Raw genomic sequence first — 21206 nt, forward strand, 5'->3', positions numbered from 1 at the left:
CTACTAAAAACAACTGAATACCAGCTGAGTTGTTAAGTGGCAAAGAGCATTGTACAAGTAGCCCATGCACTGCAGTTACCAGTCACAAAACACTCAAAGTCTGTTATGTTTATTCAACAGAGTCTGGTGGCTGCCCAACTCAGGACAATACAACTACTTGCTTTGTCCTATCACAAAGACAGACAGCAGTGAATTGAAGGAAACCCAAGTTATGTGAAAGCTGATCTGATAGCGGTGAGGGTTGGGAGGACAGGGAGTTGGGAGGACAAGGGGGTGGGCGGGGGGCTAAAAAAAGGCTCAGAAACAGTTGGTTCTGATAGATTTTCCGGCAGGCGTTTCAAAGGCTTCTCGGCTTTACTGGCCATCTGCGTGGCAGCAGATTCCTCCACTACATGATTCACAATTACAGATTATTTGTTGGCCTACGAACCACGGGTACAACCCCCTCATACTATTTCCAGGTTACTTTCCTGCTGGCTGCCTCATTAGGGGCTGCTTAGGCTTGGGAACTCAATAGTTTGGCCTTAGCTTAGCATCAAAACTATGCAAAGCAGGGCCCGACAGAGGTATCAGTGCACCAGTGTTATTATATTACTAGTAACGGCCCTTAGCAGATATATTGAAATATGTATAGCATCCTGCAGGTATTGAAATATGTATGGAATCAAAAATGTGCCAATAAAATTTTTACAATAAGGAAATTATCTAGATAATTAGCCTTTCTTATGGTTATTTTTTTTCTTTGCACATTTCTAGACCTTTTAAAAATGGAACAATTCTTAACAAAAAAAAAACATTTTTCCAGAGGGTTATTTGGGTCTAGAGTAGGCAATGAAAATGTTTTATGCCAGGATCCAATCCATTTTAGTGCCTTGAATACAGTTCCCTGCAGACATGGGCTATCTGGTCTATCTTTTATACATTCACAGAAATTTTTTATTGACATTAAAACTGACTATCATAACTAAATTCTGCATCAGTCAGGTCCAGGGGCAAAGTGTGTAGTGCAATGACAGCGTGAAAGCTTTAGAGACCATTGCGAGACTGCATGTTAGCCTAAGTCAAAATCATATTAGTCACTGAGTAAAATTTTCAAGGCTGGTTTCTAGCCTGGAACCTTAACAGCCAACTATGCCCTGTCCTTGAGATAACAAAGCTGCATACAAAAAGCCATAAATACCAGACATAACTACCATGTCAATCCCATTCCACAGCCCCACCTTGAAGAGGAAGTCACACACACACACACCTCTTTCAGTGGCGCAACAATGCAGACACGCAAACAGAGCATGCCATCTCCCTGACAAGATCACACCCAATATTTCCTGCAAAACAAAACAAGTCTTTAGGTGTCGAACTTGCACAGCCTAGATATTTTTAAACTTTATTTACCCAGAGAAAGTTGACTGAACAGGCATTCTCTTTTTCTGCAATGCCCTGCTTCACACTTACACAGGTAAGCCCAGGTCAGACCACAAGACTGTTCAAATCTTACTCAATGAGGGCAGTTCAGACAAAATGACTAGTTGTACATGCTTGCCGTCCCGTCAGAAAGGTGTTCACACCGGGTGAAGCATCAAAGATGGCCTGATTTTGTCATTGAAAAACATTTTCCCATTCATCGAGAGCAATTCACTGTACATGCAATTATAAAAGAGGTGTTCTACGTTTTCTTGCCCCATGGTAAAGAAGCTACAGTCTACATTTACATTACAAATGTATTTTGAAGTTACATTGTTGCAGCAATAACAGCGATAAAGAGTTTGTTAGGAGTCTTCTTTCAGGTAATTTGCAATTGCATACTTATGCGGACTGATCCAAACACGTTGCCATTTTATGAGATGAGATGTATTCCTCCAAATCAAGAGTGAAGCAAGTGGAGTTGGAAATCACTACTGATGTAATCTAGGTGAGTGGAAGTTCTTACAAGTGATTTCCCTTCCGGTTCATTCTCTTTCTTCCCCCTCTTGAGCCAAACTCCCATTGGCTGCTGCCACGCTCCAATTTCGGTCAAGTGTGACCTAATCGTTACAGTTCACACACGGGAGCTTCCCATTATGATTGCAGCTTTCTACTGTTTGCCACGGAGCAACTCCACGTGCCTTGCTCAAGGGCAACTCAACTGCAGCAGCTGAAGGAGGGGAAAAGCGTTTCTCATCCACTTCCTCCTCATCCCAGATTTGTCAAGCTGGGCTGGGATTCGAAGCGATGACCTTCCGGTTTCCCTTGCGATGAGAACCTGGGTGGCAGCGCTCTCTCTCAACACTCACTATGGAGCGATTGAACACAATGAGACTGCCTGCACTCAGGCGCTTAGCGATGACATGCCAAGTATGCACCGGCCAAATCTTCACCCTTTACTGCCTTTCGAAATACACTTACTGTATGTCATCATGCTCTTTGAAGCACACAGCCAGCAGGATATTAGCAGCACTTCTGTCTTTGGTTTCAGTTCATTCCATCAATTCACTCTGCCACTCTTGGTGTTATCGGCTCCTTACACACAGGAAAGAAAGGCCTCTGTGAAGCCTGTGATCATCTCCAGTGTAACCACAACACTAACAGGTCTTCAGTGTAGGGATGCACTAACACTGATGCTGGTATCAGATGCTGAGCCAATACCAGGCTAGCACAGGGTATTGGAAAACTTCCCCAATATTAAAATCTGTTCCAACATGTAAGAGCAACACCTATCATGTCATAGCAAAGTGAAGACACTTGAATTTCTGTATTTATCCAACACAGAAGGATGTCAGATTTCCCTAGAAGAGAAAAATGGATAATATCTAAACCATTTTACTCCCTGATGAAGGCATAATGCCGAAACATGGTGTTTTTAATAAATTCAATATGAATTAGCCATGCAGCAAATGCTTTTTAACTTTTTCAGTTCAAGAAGAGTTGCCTTGGCCCTTTCCTTCTTTTTTGTATAATTTTGATATTCCCTTACCAAAGAGCACCTTCTTTTTTTAATACAAATTCCCACTGAAGCACTTTTACTTTTTTAAGCACTTTTACTACTACTGACTATACTGTTCAGTAAAAGGGTTAGGGTTAGTACTCATATTCGGTATCAGCAGTGAAGAAGTGGTTATCGATGCATCCCTGCTTCAGTGTGCTTCTGGACCTCCGTGCGCTCGGCTAAGGAGAAAACCCTCCGCCGGAAATGCTTCCCGCAGCTGCTAGGAGTATCATTCCCCACCTTGAGGCCAACCAAAAGACAAATGGCAGCCAAGTCACGTGACTCCTCTGCCGTTCGAGATGCCATTCGCTCTTATTCCAGCCCTCTCAAAACATTCTAGTCATACTTGTCTCACTCACTGAGCAGACCCTTTTCACCCAGATCACGGTAATTGACTTGTAATATGACCGTGTGTAATATCATCACAACTATCAAATACTAAGTAGCATAAGCCTTTGCTAGTGGTGACCGGTTTATAAAGGCCTTTATTAAATGGATCAGACATAATTTGTCTGAACATCCTGTGTGCTGATGTTTTAATTACATAACACAGAAAATCATTATATCAACATTAAAGACTTCCAGGTGCATCTTCAAGCCTGTGAATGTTTATCTATGGAGGTCTATAGCAGTGTTTCTCACTTTGTTAGGAACCCAAAGGTGGGTCACAGGAAGATTGAAATGGGTCCCCAAACTGTTCCCGAAAATCAATTATCAAGAGTTATTAGCAATTTATGTTATCATCTAATTCTCTACCATAGGTTAAAGGAAACACTGTAGTCTAGTAGGGCAAATTCTGTCAGATTAGCAAGCAATAGCACTGAAAATTAGCACTGAACCCAATAAAAATTACTTTAAAAGAGGCATTATTGACGACTAGCCGCAACCAGCAGGAATTACAACAATGACAGCGCATTACTTCTCCTACACAAGTCTCTGGTACAGCTCGCATCCTTCTCACTCCTCCCGTCCCGTCAAAGTCAAATTTTCTTAACAGAGAGGAGTAAGCTAGCTAATTAGAAGAGAGATTCAACCGGAACATCTAGAGAAGAGGGTAATATATCACCATGCAAAATACTGTAATAATAATACTGCTTTGTCCTTCATTTTTTTGGCTGGAGAACGAAGCTTTTTAGCCGTCTTGTCTTGTTCTCCATCGTTGAGGAATTGAAAACGCGAGGAGGTGTGTGTGTGTGTGTGTGTGTGTGTGATTGGGAGTGTCTTGAAATTACAATGGATGGGGAGTTTTTGTTCCAAAACAGAGTACGGGCCAGAAAGTGAGTTATGAAAGCCAGAAATCTCAGCACCTGGCGAAATAATTGTTGAGTCATTGGTACCGATCAACAACCCTATCAATTCCCCCAGATATATTATGGTAATTTTGCACAATGAGGCAATAAAAGTCATACATATTGCCCCTTTCAAAATTAGGATCCCACCGGTCCACAGTGCAGTATGGGCAGGCCTAAAGCATGCATGGCTCTCTTTTCCCACAGTTCCCTGTGTGTGGAGTGTGTGTGGAGTGTGTGTGGAGAGTGTGTGGAGGCAGCGACCGGCTCTACTGGTGCCTGCAGAGGACGGGAGGGACAACACAGCACTGGTTCTGCCTAGACTGGCACAGACAGGTGTGCCTAGGAGGGTGCCAGCGCCAGCCTGGCCTGATCCGCTGCACAGACAGCAGCCAAACCACACACACACACACACTCACACAAGGACCCATGGCAGCACATTCCTCTAAGGAATACCGCAGCAGAGCGGCTCTGTTATGACATCTCTAACCAGGAGCAGAGGCAGGCCAGTGGGTTTGGGAGGCCAGAGGGCAGCATGGAAGAGAGGGTGGGGGTAGGGGAGAGGGTGGGTGTCCGTTGCGGGGCAGGGGGGTGGGTGGGTGGTGGGAAGGTTGCACTCAGCTACCCCAGGGATCCCCCCCTGGTCTGGGTTGTGCACCTCTCCAGTCCCCTCCTTTAAAATCAAGAGGAGTTTCCATGGATCAGTAACCGAGAACAAGGAAACTATCAGAAACAATCCAAACAAAGGGAGGCTTTGGGCAGCTGGGAAAAAGTAAAAAGCACCCCCCACCCCCCCACCACCACCCCTCCCTCCCGCTTCTTAGCTGGAGCAGTGTGGCCTGCTTCTACCTTTACAAGCTTGTACCCAGCATGCTCCTCTCTCCATACTATTTCTGTGGGTAGCCTACTTATGGAAACTTTTTTCCTCTACGTAAAAAAACCCAAAACATTCTGATGTCTTTGCGCACTGTGGAAGCAAGGGGGGAGGTTCCACAAGCTTTACTTTTGTGTATGTTTGCAGTGCTGTTGTGCAATCTGCATTGGGGAAAAAAAAAAAACGATTCCCCTCAAAGCGCAATGGGAAGTAAGGCTTGTTTTCTTCCCCCCAGAGCTCAGGAGGTTGTGTTCGAGATGCAAAGGGTTGCAAAACATCCCCAAATGCAGGGCCTAATTCAATAGACCGCTACTGCTGCAAGAATTTCAGAGAGAGATAGACCCACACAGGCAGTTGCCCTTGGCAAAGCTACACTGAACCACAACAAACAAAAGCTTTTCGGCTGTGTGGACTTCGCTGTCCACCACGCCCTGACAATATGTTTTCAGAGTGAGAGACAGCGAGGGAGTGAGGGAGGGTGAGAGCCTGAGGCCCACACTGTTACTGATAGGACAGTAGATCAAAGCCCTTTCCCATCGTTGGAGAGTACAAAAAACCTGAGAGAGAGATGAAAGACCGTCAGCAGACTGTGGGAGAAATGATGAAGGACAGAGCGGTCCCTGCATGGCATTTACAAAACACCACAGAATAAGATGAGTCGAGCTGCGCTGCGTCTGCAAGGGAAGTCGGAGGGAGTCGGGGGGGACACGGGGCCAGAATCTGCTCACAGGATAAGCAGAGGAGTGATAAGACAACAGCCTGTGATATCTATCCTGCAAAAAAACATGCAGCCAGGTCAGCTCAATCTGCTTACTCATACCAGGGAAAACACATCTATTCCAGCATTAGAAAATTAGTCTTGTAAACTCAAGGGAAAGCTCAATTAAAAAGCTTATTCTAGGAAGAGTTAGAAAACAAATAGAGGACGGTAAAAAGTACTTCAGGATTTAGAACCGCCTTTTCGACTGCCGTATCCATCCCCATCTCCATTAACCTTCACTCCGGATAGATAGGATGATTTTACTCTAGCCCACTCTGAGAAATACTAGCCATGGGTTAGAAAGTTGCCATGAAACATCAAAACAAAAAAAAGAAATACCCTCAACTGGTAAATGCTGTACCTACATAGACAACCTCACATAAATAAAAAGGCACACAGGCAAAACCCAAAGAAGCGTAGATAAGGGCAGAAAAAGTGATTTACTCACTAGTGTCCTTTTAGTTTTGTGCATTGTTCGGTTTACACTTATAGGTGTCTTTCTTGTAATTTCTCATGCTATTTTCACTGAAGATCATTCTTAGCCAAATTTGCACAAGATGTATCAGCACTGGCTCTCGAGTTTGAATATTTTTGACAGTGAACTCACCACTGGTGGTATTCTCTTCTTCACATTTCTTAAAAAAGTCTGAGCTACATCGACTTAAAAACAGATGCAATTAGTAAAATCAGAGTTGATGGCCTTTTGCAAACAATACCTTCCCAGTGGCTGATGCAGATACACCAGTGGAAGCAGTTTAAAGAGTCATGTACAGATTGGGTGTCCTGTTGGCTCAGTGGGCTGAGATGCATACCTGTGGCCCATCTGGCCCAGTTTCTTGGAGTTTGTAATGTACTTGTGCTCTTGTTTTAATTATCCTTGTTTTAATCTGTTTTTGTGTCCTTTGTTTGCTGTAAAGCACTTAGTGACAATCCTGTTTGTTAAAAGCACTATACATGAACTTAACTTTATGTGTACTTTAAAAGTAATGGGTTCTAATCCAGCTAATGGCATTTGTCATATTTCATCCCCTCTTTCTGGTCACTCTCTGCTGTATATCTTCAAATTAAGATAAAATGCCACTAAAAATATAATCTTTAAAATTTGAATTGTGCAGTCAGCAGCCTGTAGAAAAGCCTTCTGCCACCTGCTTGAAAAGACCTGACTTCTATTCTGAAACAGATTCAATATTTCTCATTCAGTACCTCTGAAAAACATACAGAATTCAGTTTGTAAAAGTATTATAATTTTGTCAACCATGGTTTTACGTTACCTACCATCCTTGAAAAAGACATTTTACTAATTTTATCTTAGCACTAGCAATCGTTTTTAGGCTATAAATAACTATTATGTCATTTTTCAAAATCGTGGACATCATCTTGTTTTGGAACGAAACTCTAATTCTTCCTGTCACATCAGAAAAGGTAACTATCAGCTCCATCCTACCTCGCCCCCATCCTCTACAGACTGTCAATGTTACAGAATTATAAATGATAAAAACTCTCAAGCTCCAGTTTGCACCACCATTCTGTCCTTACAAGATCCCCCGCCATATTGAACTTTAGTCTGATGTGTTTCTCTGCCTGGTTCCTGTCATAATGTGGTGAAAAGTTTCAGTATTGGCCTTTCAATTAACTGAAAAATGGCATGTTAGCATTTTCAGCATTCCTCACTCTAGCCTCAAACTATGCTAACTTTATGCCAGTAGCACCCATTGGTTTCACAACGCTAACAAGCCATTTCCAAGGTAGCTGGAGGATAAATGTAGGAGCGTTTCCCCCCTATAACGTGAACTGATCTTGGTGAAAGGAAAGAAAAGTCGAGGAATCCCTTTAAGTCGGTGTATCCATTTATTTGCTGCTGCTATTGTATTGCTTTAAATTTTAGCAGGTTTGATGCTGGAGTATATCCAGACAAGCTGCACAGAGAGAGGGGCAAACATGCATTTAACCCCCCGTCGAGCCAAGATGTAGGTTCAGGGCGTCATGTAACGTCTGGAAATGCTCTGCAGAGATAAGTGCAAAATAAAGACGAATGTATGTACTCCATCTATTTCAAAATAAAAGACAGAAAGAGCCTGTTCTAAAGATATGGAGTAAGGAGGGAATAGGAGACTAGGCCAGAGTAGAACAACACTCTTGCAAGGACGTACTGTAGGTATGCAAATGAAGTTGCAGACGTGAGACTCTTAACCCATCTCATCAGGTTGTGAGCCCTATATCAATTATTTCCATCTAAGAGTTGCATGAAGGACCTGCTTCACTAATCTCAGCGTTACCGCAGCCCAAAGGTGTGCTTTGCCAAATGCATGGCAGCTATGAAGTGATTCAGTCAACTCAGCAAGTGCCATGACATGATTTGCTTGCTGCAGCGTCTTATTATAACACATTGTAATTGGCTGGCTCAACCTCAAATGTAAAAGTAAGCAAACCAACACCATAAAGAGGAGGACAAACGTAAGAATGCAAATTGATGTGGTTATCCGAACGATGTGTGACAAGAGGAAGTGTCTGTGTCACACACACATATCCTGCTGCAGAGGCTACAGTCTCCTCAAGCCTGTGGAGCACAGAGGCCAAAGATAACTGCTGAGCGGTCTTCCTGTGCTCTCTGTCACTCGGGGCTCACATTCAAAAGGCAGCCTGCGTCGGAATAGCGGTGCTGATGTGTAAGTACAGTGACACGTAACACTAGAAAGGCCAATGGATTTGGGGGGTCCAAGAGAAGGCCAACAAGCCATCAATTGAAATGGACAAATATAATTATAGCTACTATTTCCTGGCTTGTTGAAAATCTGACAACACTGGTTTGTGCAGAGAGCGGGTCTAGGAAAAGTCAAAAGGGACAATTTGAAATCTGAGATATTTCAGCTCTAAAATTCAAAACAGACATGAATTGACGTCGGCTTGGCATTTTAGTAATAAGCCACGATGAACTCAACATGAAGTAAAAATCAATCAATTGAAAAAGAGATATGCACCACTTGAAAAAAATGACACAATGTTACAAAATGATTGAAAGTATACAATTAAACCCAATTGTGGTACTTTTCAAAGGTTTGTAGGTAATCTAAAATGCGTTCTGCAGGCTGCATCCTCTATGTTTTAAAGGGTATTGAATGCTGAACTTCAAGTAACCGGTAAACTAAAAACGATGAACAATTTTCCTCTCAAGTGTTGCTCATGAGTTATCGTTGATTGCAATGGTTCCAAGTCATCCACAAGAACCAATACTGGAGCTTAATTTGACAAATGATACAAAAGAAAGAATTACGCCTGATTCTTATTCAAAGTTATCTGGGAAAATGAGTAATTCTACTTCTTAACCACACCCCTTCCCCCAAAACAAAAACCTGTTCATTGTTGCGCTTGGTTTTGAGTGAACAAACATGACTGTGAACTATTTTATGAAGAAAAAAAAAAAAACATACAACAGGAAGTAAACAAGATGCTGTGGGTTTAATTGATTGCATGTTAATATGATGCTGTTATGACAGTTCATTGTCTTGTCACTCAGAATAAAGGGCAACCTAATCCTACTGGTCTGCAGCTTCTATTGACCAATAAATCATAAAAAAAGAAACAGGGGGGAAAATAAACGCTTCAAGCACAACACTGGATCCCACTAACAATGCCGAAGTGTCTCAAGAGCTGCACTGCTGTCTTTCCAAACATGCCTGTTTAACACACTGGTTCCAATTAGTTTAAATGCTACATCCAAAGAGAGCCGGCGGAGGAGCTCTACTATATTCCTTTAATTGATGGTTGCGCTACTATCCTATTTCATAGCCGAGTTTCTGCTAAGGAAACTTGAAAAACACTTCATTAGCATGAAAAGCTGCTCTTTAATTATTCCACTGCGTTCGACCCTGATTTACAAGTGGCATTACACGGGACGGCTATTTTGAGATAATTGATTCACTGAACAATTCAACAGTCAGTAAAGTTTAGTGATATTGGGGTTAATGTGCCCCCAAGCCAAAACTTAAGCTAATGGATACTGACATCTGCAATTTTAGCTGGTTATTTTTCTTTTCTAGACACCAGCCACAGTGAGATGGGAGGATTTCTACATTTGTTCATCCGTTTCTCTTAAATAGCTAGCATTTGCCACTGAAGCCAAGGGGTACAGCTAATAACAATCTTCCACCTAGTTTCAGTGGTCAACAATAACTACACCAACAAGCCATTTTAGGGAAACTGATCAACAAGCCTCAAAGGCAGTGTCTGTTGAAGAGAAATACCCAGGTAAAACTCAAAATGTCCCTTGGCTGGTTATGTGTAACAAATCTAATCCGTCCATCACACTTACTGTACCACTCTTCGATGATAGTTCATTCATTTCAAATGAGAGCTACTGCTGCATCATTCTGATGCAGATGTATTATGTTGTGATGCATGCTTTAGATTTATTCTCATGTGTTGACTGTGCATAAACTAAACTTGTGAATGCATAAATTAAATGTTGCTTCATCCGGTTTCTGATAGCTCTCTGTGGTGTTTTTGTGACAGAGAAACATTTCTTCCATAAATCAAAGTTGCAGTGAAAATTTCTGTTGCAATGCTACAATTGATAAGCATCCCTAATCAGTTTTATGTCAAAATGTTTCATCTGAATACAGAGCAGCAGTAGCCCAGCTGTTAAAGAGACGGGACCAGAAGGCTGACCGTCAAATCCCCTGACCGCCTGGGAAAATCTGGGCTGAGTAGATAGATGAGAAACAATCTCCCCACCCTAAAAACTATTGTCAAATTACCCTTGAGCAAGGCATTTAACCACCAACAGCTCCAATGGTGCTATTCAATGGCAAACAGTACAAGACTGTGGCTGTGCAGGGGAGCTCCCAGGTGTAAATGTGTGTATCTGTGGGAATGTGAACGAAGACATTGCTGATAAAGAGCATGTGTGGTACGTTGACATTCCCTGGATTAAAAAAAAGTGTGTTAAAATCAAATTCTGGATGGGTTTGAGAAATTAGGCTTTGGTTTTAAAAAGGTAGTTCAAGGTCTGTTCAGGTCATATTAGGCTAGAAACAGAGGATGCATCCCGTTAGGGAAGCTGTGATTTCAGAGGAATAGGAAAGCCGTCAAGAGATGAAACCCAGACCCAAGGTCAAGGGCACAGGGGAGGTGTGTGTGTGTGTGTATGTGTGTGTATAGCACACACAGTCTCAGTGTAGGATGTGGTTCACTCCTCTCCTGTTTACTGAGGCAAGAGACGAGAGAGACGGTGAGAAGGTAGGCTATAATAATACCTTTGACTGCAGAGCGTATCATGCACTCAGAGGCACGACCGCAGAGGGCCAACAAAGTGGAACTGAATCTCCTTCTGCAGAGCATTCACAATAACCAAGTGACTGTCGACAGCAATGTCGGGTTAAACCGCCTGAAGCAATTTTCACCTGATTGCGTTGCGTGGCAAAATTCATTCGGAAACTTTAAAAGAAGTTTAAACTCTAAAGTATGCTTTATGTGATACACGCTTAAGTTAGATTTGCTGCAAGTGATTTCCTCCAGTGGACATTGTATAGCAATTTATCAGTAGTTGAGAGTTGGGAATCTTGCTGATATAAACTATCTACGTGAATGGGCGCTGTTGTTGTTCAATGTGACTTCTCCTCCGGTTCATTTTATTTTTTCTTCTTCCTGTATCTAAACTCACATTGCCAGTTTCGCTCTCAGATTGCAGTCTTGCTGAATCTTGGATTGCTTCACAGCTTGGTCCAACAAAATCAAACATGTTTGAAAAAAATCGCATCGGGCCAAGCAGTCTGGAGTCCATTCACACTACAGGATAATCTGTGTCGACTGTCGGGCAAGACTGCCCACCTCCAATTGCAACCATACCCCAGATTCCAATCAGGCTTAAAATCGGCATTAAAATCATGTAGTGTGACCTAGGCTTTAAGCAACTCAGTTAAGTCCCAGGCTGTGCCACAACACATCAAAATCCTTGGGATGTTTCATGTTATGCAAACTCAGATTAGCCATCAAATTCAAATCACCATCTTAATATCGCACACTAAATTAAACCTTCCAATAGTCCATTTAAGTGGGCAATTGTCCAAACAGTAATATAAGAAGAGTGGTTTGCCTGGGAAGGAGCTGCCATATGTAAGTGTATCTTAACATAAAACAAATCCCATAAATGACAACAGAGAGAGGCCCTAAAAGCTCAGCAGCTCAGGAGAAGCATCGATGTGCCCGGACACTAAAATGGAACAGGGTCCTTTAATGTCAAAGGCAGTTGTCTTTGTTTTCCAATTCAAGCAAATGGAAGGCGGGGGGAGGCTGCACAAATGTTTTGAGATTGGTCAGTCAGAGCTAAATGGATGGATTATGTAGTCTAAAATGGCATAGCGCACTAGGAAATTCGATTACCATCTTTTACCACGGTCCATATCTTTACAATTAAGTTTTGATAGTAGTTATCTAATCTTCACATGCTTGTAGTTCCAGTGGCGTTCAAGTGCAGCCCTTCAGCTTGGTGTATAAAGCTTGGCTAGTAGTTGCAAAACAAATGTCTAACTGTGGGAACTGACTTAAAGTTGAATATCAGAAATGTCCATATTCAACAAGTCTTATAAAGCCTAATCATGCTCAGCTACACCTTGTTGTACATTTGCAAATTACAAATCACGTTACACAGGGAAAATCATAATGCAAAACTTGACTCTAGACAGTTTGAAAGATGCTGCAGAAAGTGTCAAACCCTACTAATGCACAACGCAAAAGTAGCACGCGCTGTGCAGACTTCAGCCAGCAGCGTATAGTCGACTCTGCAGTGTCATCCTCAATGCATGCAATTTAACCCTTGAACTGGAGAGTGCAGCATGTGTAATGGAGGATTCCATTTGAAGCTGAGAAGTCAGGAGAGCTCGACAGGGGGAGGGGGCTCCAATAAGAGCCTCTCTTCCTGACAGCCGCACACAGGAGTGGGGGAGGGTTAAAAACACCAAGCCCTCTTCCTGAGTCTGCAGCGGTGGGCATAATGTGATGGATCCTTCCCTTCCCTCCCAGTTATTTGAATCACATTTGGCATTCTCGGTTTTTAGCCAACACTTGTAAACAGAGTTACTTGTGCAAAAAGCGCACGCTGTATAATAAACCCATGCGGACAGGTCACCAAGCAGCAGAAAGCTGGCTGAAAGAACATAACTCATGTATCAGGAGTCTGCTGCCTCTTATAGAAAATCTGTTCTGACATACGGGGGAACAAGAGAGGTAAGCCAATATCGTTTCCTAGGTTAAATTGACTCTGCGCTGTTGATCCAAACAACAAGCACTTGTACTCCATCCAACACACTCATATAATTATCCTTCCCCTTGTGAAAAGGAGGAAAAAAACACACACACACACACACACACACACACACACACACCCTCCCTCTCCTCTGATTGGTGATAAGTTGTTGTGCAAACTGCAAATGATAAATCTGGAAACAGGTTTTTCAGGAAAGAAGATTTAAGTGTTGGCACAGGCCTCAGGACAACATGCCACAAGCTTATCTTGTTGCAAAAAGTTCACAAACACCAGTTTTAGCCCTACCTGTACAAAACCAAACGGTCGAAACTAGTAGGCCCAATTCTTTACCTCTGTTAACAAGCATCAAGGAAACCTGGTTTATATCACAAGATAACACAACCCAATTTTAGGCCTATACTCTGTGCAGTCCCTTAAAACCGTGTTGATTTAGCCTGTTAGCATATTCCTAATGAACGTCCAAACAAAAAAATTAACAGCCAGCCATTCTGTCCAAGGGTGTGATTTTGGCCCAAAATCTGATTTAGTACTTATCAAATGAGCTCTGTGCAACCATTGCCCCAAGTCTCCAAAGAGTGGCAAATCAGCAAGGCCTCCTAGCAACATATTTGCCCAGCTACAGGCACACATGGTTTCAGTTAGGGGTCTGCACCTATAAACAGTTGGCCATGGCAGCTTATTGGTCAGGAAGTGCAATGTTGACTGCAAGTCAAGACAGGCACAAGCTGCTAATGAATGATATACACTCTACACCCGAGCTACAACAACACAGTTTAGACTGGAGGTGTTTAGAGGCCGATAGAGAAGTGATTCTGAACTCTTTAGAGCTGTTAATAAACTCAACCCTCTCAAAGCGGCCAAGCAGAGAAACCTGTCAACCAAAGTCTGCCCAGACTAGAAACTAAAATACGAAGCCTGTGACATAAACCCCACAATCAGGTAATGTGTATTTTTGACTGTGCAGGGCATGAATCTAACTTTTACGTCAACAAGGCAGAGTGGCAAGTGGATTCAGGATTTCAAAGGGCAATTCAATTTCTTAGCTGCCAGAGTAGTTTTAGAATAAAAAAAGACTAATTGGACGCAGGTTGGTTACCTGCCAAATTGGCTGGTACAGTTGACAGACTTTCCAGCCACAACCAAAATTTAGCAGCATTTGGCTGTTGGCTGGTGTTAATATCAAGACCAGCTTAAGTGATACAACATGGAGAAACACAGGCTCAACAAAACCAGAGGGGCTTTCACTGTGCCAACTAGACCACCACGCATGTCCAAATGCTACCATGAATTGAAAGGCTTTATAATCCCAATTCGTATCTTAGAAATTCAAATATTCAGCATTCACCAAACACAATAACACTCCTCTTGCATCATGTGGCAATTAGCATGATTATGTCTGCATTGGGCTGCATGAAAAGACACAACAAGTAGAGGAAAGGTTAGGAACATATCTCAAAGAGCATCCACAGACATCAAAACAGCATGTCGAAATCAGTCATGATTTTGAAAATCACTCAATCATGTTCCTTTTAAAACCTCAAGAAAACTGAGATGATTGCACAACATAAACAGGAAGCATGTGAGTCTTGGCTTAAAAACAAATGCGCAATCACAAAAAAAGGTCTAATGTTGCAACCTATGCCCCCTGGCCCATCCTGGCACCTATAGCGCCTTCAAAAGAATGAATAAAAACAGAGGAAAAACATCATGATGGGTCAGGTCATCCCAGGTTAAACTTGCCTGAACTTCTGCCCATATCAAGAAAATAAACAACAAAGTGTCCAGAGCTGTCATACTGGACAGGAGGACCCACCCACACCTTCATCCACTTCAATCACAACTGTCACAAGCCAGCTACCTTCTTGAGGAACATCTGATGCATGTGGGACAAGTGTGATTTGTGGTTAACTAACAACTTAAGTGACTGATAGATCACCTTGGTTATAAAACTGTATCAAACTATCAAGACTATAGTATAGTGTCTGTTAAGTTTACCATGGTTGCAGTTGCACAACCCTAAAAAGGTCCTAGTCACTGTTTAGGCCTCTTGGAAGACCTATTTACATAAATTTACTACGAAAAGGACAGGCTATTATAGTAGAGATTATAACAAGGCATTAACTGCATGTATGACACATTCATTGATGCCAAGCATGAGGGAGACAAACAGTTGTAACGTTACCAAAATGGTTAGCTAGCTAGGTTACTTATCGTAAAGTGTTACCATGTTACCATCAAAATGATGTGGATAGTGTAGCAACGGGGGGAAACAACTTATCAGGGTGTAATAAGTTCACTTTGAGGCTTTTTGGAGACAAAACACTTGGTTTATGAGGTTGAGTGTAGCTACAATTTTATGATTTAACGTTTCCATCCACGACTACTGTCTTACGACGTTTTAACGGAGAGCCCAATGGAAAATGTAGCCTAACATGGGCTACAAAACATGTAGCCTACGTCATGCTAAAATAAAAGACTCATAACACCTATTAACACACACAAATCTATTAATGAAGACTTAACGAAGGGGTTAACAAATCTGTTTTTAAACGTACACGGTGAATAGTAACTCGGCCGAGACGGGAACAGCCTGCAAACACTTAGCTGCTTGCTGGAGACAAAACTTTTTCCACACCTGAAAAGTTTTTTCTCTCCATTTTCTTTGAGAGAGAGAGTCCGGAGTAAGACCATACAAGCGTTTATCGCACACGGCGGTGACGAGTTTCTCATTAAAAAAGTTATTAAAAAGTTAATCCCGGAGCCCCCCGTTGCTAGCTAAGCATTGGCAAAAGCCTACCGTCTCCGCCGCCGCTCCCCGGGCCACCTTCAACACCCGAGACCGCCGCCGGACCTCCAGAGGGCCGCGGTGCTGAAAGAAGAGAAGCCGAGAGGGGTCCAACTACTACCAGGGAGACGGAGATTCAACAGCACCGAGGCCTGGGCCTTCTCTGTCCTCGAAATAGGGGAGGGATACTGCGCCTCAACCCCCCTGCTGTCGGAGAGAGACTCGGGAATACCTTTTTGACAGCTCCTCTTCTTCGGCCCCCCCTCGACAGCCCTTACTTTTCTCTTTCTTTTTCCTCACTTCCAGCAGATACGAATCAAAATACTGTCACAGAATATGGCGGCTGCATAAGCGAGCTGCTATCGCGAGAGGAACAGTTTCTCTCTCTCTCTCTCTCTCTCTCTCTCTCTCTCTCTTTTTTTTTTTTTTTTCCAAAGTTGTGTTGGGGAGGAAGTGTGATTGCAAAATGAGCTGACTGCCTGCTGCAGAAGATGCAAGCAAAAGGAAAAAAGTCAGAGGCAATCTTAAGGTTATTGGAATGGAAACTATGCAAGAGAAGTGGGGAAAGAACAAGGTGGGCGGTTGTCTGTTTTGGTCTGCCTCCTGCATATCAAATGTTATAATGATAATAATGTGATACTTCACAGGGAAATTCTCTTTTCTCTCGCCCAGCTCCACAGAGAGGTCAGAGGTCAGAGGTCAGGGCCAGCTGCAGACCAACACCCCTGGAGCTGGCAGGGGTTGAGTGTTTTGCTCATGGACACTTCAGCAAGGAGGATGTTTGCCGACACTGGATCTTGAACCTCCGGTTGAATGGGGAAATGAAAAGGTGAATTCCCCACCTGGATCAACACATTATCACCTTAATTAAGTCTTAAAGCTGCACTAGACAAGGCTAGATTTAAATGATTTTTATGCAGATATACACGTTATATCAGCCTAAATCACAAAATGGGGCTGCAGAGGAGAATAACACTAAAATGAAAACCTATAGATTTGCACAAACAAAATTCTGGTGACACTTGGACTTGGACTCTGCCCACAGAAGGTGACGGATCAAACCTTACAAGTGAAATACATACTCCGTCCAGAGAGAGCTGGACTCTGCTGGTCTCACCAACATTAGATCTTTTACCTCTCTCATCCCTTTGGTATTCTTTGGTTGGTAAACATAGTGTGCTGTCTCTAACGCTCATTTTGTTTTGTTCACTGACCCAAAACTAACAGTCCAAGTCGATAATGCTTAGTAAACATTATGGATTTGATCGGTGCTTTCTGCTGGCCAACACTTCACTTTTTAGGTTAGTGCTCTGAGTCGGTATTGGCAGTGAAAAAGTGTTGAGGAGGAGGTTAATGGGGTTGAAATGGCTCATTCATTAGGAGTCACTCTGGCCCATCATCAAACAGCCTGTCATCGTCAAGAGGCAGTTAGGGACGAGTCAACACTTTATGAGCTTCACCCACACCTTCAGAGCACAGAGCTAACACACACACACACACTGTGCATCACCAAAGCCAAAAGTTGAGCGGCAAAATTTGGCAAGTGAATACCAAACAAGGTGCACTCCCTCACCGGAGGATCGTAAACACACTCTCCTCTACCACAGTGATTCTCAACCTTTTCCATGTCAAGGACCCCTCATTCAATCCACATTAGGGCCACAGACCCCCATTTGATGAGATTTTGTCTCTCTGACCCAAATCTGAGAATATTTTTATTGTTAAATATGATTTTGTCCAGAATTTCATGATTATCTGTATTGTAGGTAGAGAGATAACAGAGAAACTATGATTAAAACAGTCATTTCTACATCTGTTTTCTTGTAAATTTCTTGTAAATGAAATAATGGTGAAGTTTAACAATTCATCAATTTGCTGGGGACCCCCTGGAACCCCCTCAAGGACCCCTGGTGGTCCCCGGATCCCACGTTGAGAACCACTGCTCTACCACTTAGGCAGGGTTCACAAGTACACTGGTGTGGATCCATACCAAGGTCTGTGTTTTTTACAATGCCATCGTCATCATTGTTCTATTTTTTTAATCCATCAAATAAAAAATAAAAAAAAGCACTGCAGAAGCCTTACAAAGAATTTTCAATGGAAATTGCATGTGAATGGGATCGTTTTGAATGAAAGCCCCACCATGGCGATTTCATTACCAGGGGAAACCATCAAAAGACGTCACATAATAGAGTAATTTGTATTGGAAAAACAGATAGTCAAACAGTTTTATACCATAACAAATATGAAAAATATTATGTTTTGATATTTCGCACTGCCTCGGGCCGGGTGATGAGGCCTGGCAGTGCAACTCCTGGAGGAGTTGAGGGATTTCATTAGTGCTGGTTTCAGTCGAGAGTTTCACAATCACATGGTCACAGTGCTGTTTCAAAGGCATTTTCTCTCCACCAAGAAATCATCATTCCTGAGGAAACAAGCACGCACACACACACACACACACACAGAAACACACACAGGCACAGAAACACACACAGGTCCTTCAGGGTGAACCCTCCACTCTCTGGTTGCATGCTGCTCCAGTGCCGTTCCCTTTAGCCTGCACCCGCTTTTAAATTAGACACTTAACTTTTTTTTTCTTCTTCTGTGCGGACACCATAAACAGGTGTCCCATTTAATGTTTTTTTTTTTTTTTTACAACATAATTGATGTGGACCAAGTCTCCTGCTTCTTCTTCTGCAGCATTAACCCACACATGGGGTGAGTGAGAAAACAGACGCTTGTGGGAACCCTCATGAAAAAGGACGGCGCATTTGTTCTTCAGTGAACTGGGTGGAAACATATGGCGTCTCGTGTGTCTGCGTAATGCAGTGACTCACACACAGTCACTCACTCGTTCATACACACACACACACACACACACATTGTGGCCCCTGCTATCTTGCACAGACTGTGACCCCTTGACTCTGAGTTTGAAGCCCGGGGAGCAGAAATCCCCCTCAACGCAGAGAGCAAACTGACAGCACAGTGCAGCCTCTTATCCTCTCTGACCAGTCCTCTCAAACAGTATTCATTACATTTAACAATGCCTTATACACATTGTGGTGGTGAGGGGGGGGGGGGGGGGTGGGTGGGTGGGTGATGTGGTGGGGCAGTGAATCAGCAAAAAAAAAAAAGAAAAGAAAAGGGGGAAATCAAACATTCCCAAGAATTTCCAATGACTTAACCTCGTGTAGAATGTGGCGGTATTTAATTTCGCCTTTCTTCCAGTTTTGGTCTCATTCCACAAGCCGCCTAACAAGTGCTGGATGGAAGTGGACTATGTGTGCTTTGGAATTACAGTCACCCCTACCCCCAACACACACACATACCCAACACACACCTACCCACACACACACACACACACTACTGGATCCATCTCCCTCTGCACACGCTGTACTAAGATGTAGATTACAAGAGTGACACCTTGGTTTGAAACAAAAAAAAGTGTGTAATGTAACAGCAGCCTGATAGAAGTCAGACATAACACACAAAAAAAACAAAACGCTGTTGCATTGTTGGCGGTGCAACTGGCCGCACTCCTCAGATAGGCTTCTTGAGAAACAAGGCCGGCCACCCACATTCTTGGCATGGAAAGAGGCCCTTTTCTCACGGCCTGAGGACAGCTTGTCATGGGTCAACAGTTTGGATTTAGCTCTGCAGTGGGTCTGCAGTCATTATTCCAACTTATGTGCTTGTCCGCTGGCCATTTGTAGCAGGTAAATGGCCGCTCCTGCACTAACAAGCTTGACATAGTGTTGTAAGTGCAGGGAGAACAGAGAGTTTCAGTGGGGGAGCGGCCTTAAGAAAGTTTTCCTGTTGTCATTCTGTTCTCACTAAGAAACGAATACCTCTGCAACTTAGTCATGAGTGACATATGAGAGTACAACTGTGTGAGTTTACTGAGGTACAAAATACATATTGTTGTTAACAGGTGAAAACCTCATAACTAAGTCATTTTTTGACTTAAGTTGCAGGATTTCATGGTCTATTATGAGCTGAGACAATTCTTGTTTTCATGAAACCTTACCAAAGCCCATTGGATAAACTGAAAAATGCACGGTAATCAAGCAATTAAGGCTGTTTTTTCTCAGTTCCAGGAAAGCTGACATTTTGGAGATACAAGGTTTTCACCCGACAGCGATGATATGTAACGTCTGGGGAGAATGAGCAACTGAGCAAACTTTTAAAGACTGATAAAAGATATTGAAATCTCTTTATTGATCGTATATTTGAACAAAAAAAGCTATTGGGTAACAAATTCTTGAATTCTTTTTAATAGCAGGTAATAAATAATGATATAAGCAAAGACTAGGCCTGTTTTGAACAGAGTACAGTTTTTATTGCTCAGAGGCAATAGAAATATCAAGGTCTGTGGAGTGTAAGCATAAAACTGTGGCTGGAGGCTTCTCTCAAAGCCGCCTGTGAAACCTTTGGGAGTGAGTGGTGTGATGGCTGAACTCCAGACACCGATCTCCTACTCTTAAGGTCAAACTGACACTCAGTGGATCAGCCCAGCGCTTTCCCACTAGAATTGCAATGGATAGAAAGGGTAACTCCTGCTCTAGCTCAGTCATCGCTCTTGGCGAACCCAAGATGGCCGCCGCGGGGCTCTGATAAAGTCACTGAAAAGGAGGATGTGGATTGGGCATGAGAAAGTTTTGTTTGTTGTTTGATGAAATAATGACTTTGCCATGGCAACATCGTCCTCTGTAGGGTAAACTCACAAACTTTCTCAACAATGTTTATTTCTATAACATCAAACGCCTCAGTGGAAAGCCAAATGACCCCGTAAAGGAATCGTTCACCCTAAAACGAAAATTCAGTCATTATGTACTCACCCCCATGTCAGTCGAAACTCCACTGAAGTTCATACAGCCACCAAACACACAGTGAGTTAGCCCCTGTAGTTCCATCTCAGTCTTCTCCCCGACTCTTGAAGTTAACAGGACCGTCTTTTTTACAGCTCCAAGAAAAGCATAAAATGTCAAATTTCTCTTAACAGTTCATGCAGCAAATTCCAAGTGTTTCGCAGCTAAACAGTTGCACTGACAATGTTGACATTGTTAAAAAATATAGGAAAATATAGGACATAATGAGATACATTTTGGACGTTTGGACTCACAGTGAAATCGTTTGGATGAGCTGCATGAGCTCATGAGAAATTTGATGGTCATTTTGTTCTTTTTTTGGAGCTGTAAAAAGAAAGATGGTCCCTTTAACTTCATAAGACTGAGATGGAACTAGGGGAGCTAACTTGGTGTGTTTGGTAGTTGTA

General features: G+C 42.8%; 1 protein-coding gene across 1 annotated transcript in view; it reads right to left on the reverse strand.

Annotated features, from left to right (window-relative positions):
* The window catches only part of tab2 (TGF-beta activated kinase 1 (MAP3K7) binding protein 2), a gene marked incomplete at its 3' end in the record, with an annotated part of 35969 nt that extends 19705 nt beyond the window's left edge, over positions 1 to 16264 (reverse strand). Inside the window, exon 1 of the mRNA XM_071532553.1 lies at positions 16164 to 16264. The remainder of the gene's footprint in view (positions 1 to 16163) is intronic.
* Between the last annotated feature and the right edge of the window lie 4942 nt (positions 16265 to 21206).

The sequence above is a fragment of the Centroberyx affinis genome, unplaced genomic scaffold (genome assembly GCF_046629955.1).
Source record: "Centroberyx affinis isolate AG114_WGS23_722 - 3 ecotype Tasmania unplaced genomic scaffold, CSIRO-AGI_Caff_v1 ptg002206l_1, whole genome shotgun sequence".
Lineage (NCBI taxonomy): Eukaryota > Metazoa > Chordata > Actinopteri > Beryciformes > Berycidae > Centroberyx > Centroberyx affinis.